This window comes from Tribolium madens, unplaced genomic scaffold (genome assembly GCF_015345945.1).
Source record: "Tribolium madens isolate multiple individuals breed KSU strain unplaced genomic scaffold, Tmad_KSU_1.1 Scaffold_71;HRSCAF=194;Tcas5.2_LG6, whole genome shotgun sequence".
In the NCBI taxonomy this organism is placed as follows: Eukaryota; Metazoa; Arthropoda; class Insecta; order Coleoptera; family Tenebrionidae; genus Tribolium; species Tribolium madens.
Window position 1 is genome coordinate 1,579,494 of NW_025401041.1, and position 7,496 is coordinate 1,586,989.

The following is a 7,496-nucleotide window of genomic DNA, read 5'->3' on the forward strand; positions in this document are numbered from 1 at the left end:
ATATAGTTTTTTTCATACCTATTTGAGTTATTTTCACTTAAAAAGTAGAGTGCAATGGACTGTTTCTAAGGTACTGTGTTTTACTGTTTTTGAAAACATATTTTTTTTAGTTATTTTTAAATAAATAATTACTAATGCGTATTTAAATGAATTAAGTGTGAAAATAAGCCAAAATATGTATGTAAAAAACTTATTAAAAAAAAACTTTAGTTACTGTATTTTGAGTTGGGACAGCCGAATTATTTCACTTTCTGCCAGCAGCAGGTTTTTCAGAATCAACTAAACTCATTTTAAAAGTATTTAGATTTAAAAAAACGTGTAATTCGTGCAATTTTTTAAGCATTCATTTGCCTCAAAAACATAAAATATGAGCTTACACTTCTGACGATCTGAAACAAAAAATTAAAAAAGTCAACCAGAAAATGCATTTTTACCGCCACAAAAGTCTGTAAAGGCAGAATTGAAAACTTCCCGGCTGTGAAATAGCAAGGCCTTTGAGCTCTCATCATCAAAAGTAGGAGAGTTCTCTTCGAGGATTCTTTCATAATGATCCAATTGATATAAAAGGCGTTTCTTGACAATTCCCCACTCACAATTTGCACCTCATTTCCGTGCCAACAGTAGCACAAAATCTGGAATAACATGAGAATCAAAAAACTCGTCATACTGAAAAATGCAGTACTATCGGGGGTCAACTGTATAAAAAAAAACTTAAGAAAAAAACACACTAAATAACTGAACTAACCGTACTGACTTGAAACAACTGGAAACACACAATCAACAAACTAGAAATGAACTGCAAAAGCATCAAATAACTAAAATCCTCTTCGGCGTGATCACACAATGCGATCAACTCCTGGTGGTGAAAGATACATTCGTTGGCGAAATTTTCAACAAATTCCTGTGTCTTATCATCCAACAATTCGACCCGTTCAATCCCTTGACCGAAATCGTCGGGATTTTCCGCAGTTGCGCCCTTTCGATCAACGTTTCGAGTTCCCTTTTGACGATCAAAAATTGGGCTTTGATCAGCATCATGAACCCGCAAATGACGGCATCGGCGGCCCCGATGTAGAATCCATACAGCGTTGTGCTGAAAATCTGGAATGCGAAGACGCTTTCATAAAGGGGGCTGTCGTTGTACTCGAAGGGCAACCAGGTGTCGAAGGGCATCACTTTCGTGTTGACGACAACAGTGACGTTTCCGTCGATGTAGTTATGTTTGTCGTAGGGCCAGTTGGCGAAGGCGGCGTACAAAAGGCGATTCCCAGTCACAAAGATGGTAAAAACGTAAGTAGCCCTATGATTGAATTATTTTTCAAACTCTCGATAATTTGAGGCAGTGGCGCAACGAGGAGGGGGTTTTGGGGGTTAAAACCCAGAACAAAATCAGAGTAGTAGGTAGTAATGGTTATGAAACTAAAATTATATTTTAGAAACAACCAAATTAAACATTCGAATTTTGTATACAATTATTTTCATGTTGTCATAACTTCAGAATTAAAAAAAAAACTGAGGTACCTACCTCAAATGTTTTTGTGCATACATACAAGGTGTCCCAGCGATTTGAAAAAGTCCCTTAGTGACTTTTAAATGGTAAATTAAAAAAAAAATATATAGGATATTGTTAGAAACTAATCTAGTGCATCACTCAAAATTATTTTATCATACAGCATGTTTAAAAAATGTTACGATTCAAACTTGTGTTTTTTTAAATGAAACACCGTATGTTTCTTGGCATTTTTGGATGTAGCCTTTTAAAACAATGTTTTTACGCTAAACTTTTATTAGTCGATTTCCCTTAGTTAGAAATAAGACTTTTTTTGACGAAAACATGCACTTTTTATTATACAAAAATTAAGACAGCTAGAACAAATTTTACTTTTGCAAAGAAGAAACTACAGAATTTAAAACTGTAACAATTTTTTGGTGTTTTGCATTTGCAAAGAGTAAAAAATTAAGAAGTTTGTTAAAAGTTAAATAACAAAAAAATTAAATGGAACACCCTATTTTTTATTTTTGCATCTAATAGATTGATAAATTGTCTATCTAGAAAAATAACTTTTAATGTCTAGAATTGATAAATGAAAAGGTATTTAACATTTAATATGAATTGTAGCAACAATGCCTATCAATATCCGCATTGTTGATAGTATGACAACCACCACGAATCACTTATCCGTCGTTTTATCCGGAGATTATAAAAGTCGTTATAAATACTAAAATTCGAATTATTTAATTGTAGAAATAAAGAATAATGGATTCAGTTTAACATAAATGTGATTATTAAGTGATATTTCTTCCATCTCTTGCAACTGTGCACTTTTTGCCTACTGAAACAATAGTTATTATTTTTTTTTTGAATGTTTAATGTTAAATATCTTTTTAGTTAATGATTATAAACACCTAAAAGTAAATAATTTTAGAAAGACAATTTAATAGTCTTTTAAATGCAAGAACAATAAATAGGGTGTTCCATTAATTTTTTTAAGTTATTGAACTTTTAACAAACGCCTTTATTCTTTGCCAATGCAACACACTAAAAAAATGTTACAACCTTATAGCTAGTTAACGAGGGAGCGTTAACAACTCGATTTTTTTAAAAAAATTATTTTATTTTACTCAAAATTATTATTACACTTATTTTAATTATTATTATTGTTGTTTCACTTTACAATTATTTTACTAACTTCACAATTAATTATCGAATTAATATTCAGACTATTAACTTGAACCAGACTTATTTCAGACTAAAAACACATTTTTCCTATCCTGAATTTATAATAAAAATTAGTGCAACGGTTGCAAGGTTTTTGATGATGGTAAAGCGCGTGATGATTACGTTTCCTTATGGAAGCTTCTAGTTGATCCATAGGCACGTGGATGGAGATATCATAACAAGCTTGTACTTTCTTCTTTGCGATAGTAAAAAAAATATTTCTAGATAGACAACTAAGACTAGTTTTTGTGTAATAATTTTTTTAAAAGTGCATGTTTTCGTCATGTATAGTTGAAAATAATTTTAGACGATGGACTAGATTAGTATCTATCAATGTGCTATATACAGGGTTGTTTAAAAAATCGCGCACTTCCGTGACACTGTGTCATCGGGCGGTGCCCTAGACAACAAGAAAAATGTTTAAAAACATCTATCTCTAAAAATTCCGAAGTTATGAGAGTTTAAATTTTGCACTATGACTCTATTTATTTCTGTTGGAAAAATAATTTTCCAAGTTTTTTTGCTAGAGGCTATTAGAGGAAACCAAGATGCTGTATCCTAAATTGTAATTCTGTTAAGTGTTATTTGTGGCTTTTATTGACAAAATTTTTGTACCTTTAGTAAATTATATAGTATATGATTATATACAAAACATCTACAAGATCATCAGTATCATTAAATAGACCTAAAAAAATGTCAACTGTCAAAAAATAAATGTCAAAATTTTTTGACAGATAGAATTTTTTAAACATTTTTTCATTACTCTGGGGGACTATCCAATTACTCCCTTTCAAGGAAGTGGGCGATTTTTTGAACACCTGTATATATTTTTTAATTTTACCATTTAAAGGTCAGTAATGGATTTTTTCAACTTACTGGAACACCCTGTACGTAAAATTCTCCGAGAAATCGATTGGCTTTGAGAAAACTGCAGAATTCTTGATCATTTAGAAGTTATAGTTCAATTGGCGTGTTTTTTCATGTTGATATGAGTGTGTTTTGAACGGACCACAATTTTTAATACGCCCGGCAAGGAGTTAAATGTCATTAAAGTAAAATCGTTTTCCTAAGACCTACAAAAAATTTTATTACTTTTAAGTTAAATGCGGTATTGTTAAGAGTAAGCCAGAGGGTAAACAAATCATATATTAGTGGAACCCACCCGGACCCTGAAACAGGTCAGTTTTTAACTGGGCCGGATTACTTACTTTCTTTTTGTCTAAAATACTTGAAATGTTTTAATAGTTTTTGATGTAGTTGTTATTAAAGTTAAGTATTTTAAGAAATTTAAAAAAGCCAGGTGGTTATTAACAAGCTAAATAAAGCTGATTTTTTTTTAAATAATAGTCTTAGTAAAACTCTACCACTACTTTAATTTTAAATAAGGCCCTGTTTTATTCTGGTAGGGGCAGCAACACTTGCAAAGGAACGTGCCATTTATGGAGGGTTACAAATTCAAGCCATTGTTTGATTAATCCCTTATAATGTGTCATAAAATTTTTAGTAGTTCTTAGGAAAACGATTTTACTATAATAACTTTCAATTCGTTGGTTCGTTCACAATCAAACTTTCATGGATAGCTTTGACGCCAAATTTAAAAAAATACCCGTTATTTAAAAAACAGTTTAAGTTTTATAAAGAAGTGTTTGACTATTAAATCGTTTCACTAAATACAATTTTGTTTTTCCATGGCGGTCTTTGTAACAAATAAAATTCTTTTATGTGGGAAATGAACATAAAAGAAAATGTGAGATCAAATTTGGCTAAGGTTTTTGAAATTATACGGACCTAAGATTTTTGACCTCAATCATTTTTTTTTAAATAACTTTATAACGAATTTTGGTAAAATCCCCCCACCCCCTGCGCCACTGAATTTGAGTCTTACTTGTCGGTTGCATAAGGTTATAGCATCGTTGACTAGGGCGAACTCCTCGGCTCCGCCTCGGGCCGGATCCGGTCTGAAAATCCCCTGTTCCAGTGTAGTGAAGTAGCCCCACATTTTCTTCCGCAAATGTAACATCACGAACATTTTAACTGTGCCTAAAGCGTGGGTGATGCAGCAACAAAGTGCGAAAGTCAGCTTGTAGATGTCTTGATAATTTATCACCATGTCGAGGACTTCGGTTGTGGTGAAAAGGCACATCGTGCCGATTATAAGGGCAGAGTAGGTGTAAAATAGGCATTGGGGGATGATTTGGATTGGGAGGATGTCTATTCCGAGTATTTGAAGCACTGTTAAGTGCACTCTGAGGTAGACAGGGGGGATTTCTTTGAGGTCTTTTCTTGGCGACATTTTAGTTCAACTATAGTTGACTTTTTTCCATTTCCGATTTAAATTGGTGAAATTAAATCTAATCAAAGTAATTTTTGTTCGACGTAAAGTTTCAAGAGAGTTGTAATTGTACTTCTAGACTGGTATTAGGTGACAAGTGATGAATAATTAAAGAGCGATTTATGAAATAAGATTTTGTTAAAACTGATTTTATTGACTGATTTAAATACAAAGCGATCAAAAAACCCTTCTGCCGTGTGGTAACTAAAAGTTAAAAAAAGGTTTTATAAAAATCAAAATACTAATGTAAAATGCATTTAGGTTGGATATTCCTAACTAGATTTAAGTTATGTTGCAAGCCTGAATGTCACTAACTAGTTATTTCCAATCTGGTATGTATATGTCGTAGTCATTGGGCGTAATACGTCATTCCGCGGAAAGCCTAGTCTTTGGCCGTATTGCCGGCAGACGCTGTAATCAAGTGAATATTCCTTTATTTGACTGAAATTTTACGTCATTTCAGGGATTGTCCACTTAATTTTAGTCAAACAAAGTAATCGGTTAAACCAGTACATGTTACAGCGTTTGACGGAAGTGTATTTAGTCATTTGCTGAAAAGCCTTGAAACGTTTGATACTTTCTGTAGAAATGTAAATTTTTGGTAGAAGAAAAGAAAAGCCAAAAAACTAAAATATTTTTATTGTAGCAAAATATTTGTTTCGTTTATTTGGAATAATGTAAACATATAATATTATAAAATCATACGAAAAACGTTAAGTACATGACCTAAACAACAGATAAAAATATATTTTTTGCCTTTAGGTAAATTAAACAAAAATAAAAATATATTCTTTAGAAATCTTTTGCAGCCTAAAATATGTACAACTGAAATAAAGGTGTATTTTGAGGTTAGAAGTCTTTTACCTCCTTCATTACTTCATAATAATTTCACGTTTTTTTGGCATCTTTGTTTTTCAAATAATATTCATTTAATTTGTCATAAAACAAACTCTTATGATTATCCATTTTCCAACAATTACTAAATGTTACGGCCCGAAATACTACACAATAAAATTTCAAGCTTTCAGCAAATGACTAAATACGCTTCCGTCAAACGCTGTAACATGTAATAGTTTAACCGGTTACTTTGTTGGACGAGAATTATTTAGGCAATCCCGGAAATGAGTAAAATTTCATTCAAATAAAGGAATATTCACTTGATTACAGCGTCTGCCGGCAGTACGGCCAAAGACTAGGCTTTCCGCGGAATGACGCATTACGCCCAATGACTACGACATACAGGGTGAATATAAAATATGGAACCAAGCCGTTTTATTTTTAATCATTTGCCTCCAGAAAATAATAATTAATATAAATTAAAATAATATAAAAAATGTGATCGCATTTTCAGAACGAAATTTTGTTTTGTTTTAGAGATGCGATTTTTTTTGTCAAAATTGCAATTTATGTGAAAAATTTTTTTTTTAAAAATTAAATATAAAGCAGATAGTTGTATTCCCTAGAGTATAGCTTTTATGAGAAAAATGATTTTATAGTGGGTTGCCATTTAAAAAAATATTTTTTTTTGTAGAACTCAAAAACAAAAGGAAATTTCGAAAAATTTTATTCTTGTTAAATCATCATATTTTTTTAAGTACTTTATCACTCATCAATTAGTTTTTTCAAAAAATAAATAGTTTAAGCAAAAAACGTTTGGTTCCATACTTTTTATTCACCTGGTATACAAAGAGGCTTGTCCTGACTGACCTATCAACCCACAGCCTAAACCGCTGGAGACAGAAATTTCAAATTTTCACAGTAGATATCTTCTATAACGTAGGCATCCAATAAGAAAGAATTTTTGGAAAATCAACCCCTAAGGGGGTTAAATGGGGTGGTGAATTCGAAGTTTTAAAGCTATAGCCATGAAAATTGATATTTAGGCTTTCGGTTAAAAATAAAAAATACGTATTTTACCATTTTTGTAAATTTCACCCCCAAGGGGGTTGAACAAGGGTAAAAGGTCGTAAAATATTTGTATTTTTTTTAAAGTTAAATTCATGAAAATTGGTATTTGGGCTCTCAGTTAAAAACAAAAAAACACGTGTTTTAGGATTTTGGAAAATTTCATCCCCAAAGGGGTCAAACAAGGGATGAAAATTTGTATAAATATTTATAAATTTGTCATTTTTGAAGTTATATTTATGGAAATTGGGATTTGGACTATCGATTAAAAATGAAGAAACACGTGTTTTAGGATTTTTGAAAATTCCACCCTCTAGGGGGTTAAATAGGGATGACAATTTGTATTAAAATATGTAATTTATAAAGTTAAATCCTTGAAAATTTGTATTTAGGCTTTCGATTAAAAATCAAGTAATACGTTTCAGGATTTTTAGAAATCTCACCATCAAGGGGGTTGAACAAGGGTAAAACTTCGTAAAATATCCGTTTTTTTAAAGTTAAATCTATGAAAATTGGTATTTGGGTGTTCAGTTAAAAACA

The 7,496-nt window shown here is 31.5% G+C and overlaps 1 pseudogene; it reads right to left on the bottom strand.

The window, feature by feature from the left end:
- Positions 1-234: 234 nt before the first annotated feature.
- LOC123008763 lies at positions 235-5,049 on the bottom strand (annotated as a pseudogene).
- Between the last annotated feature and the right edge of the window lie 2,447 nt (positions 5,050-7,496).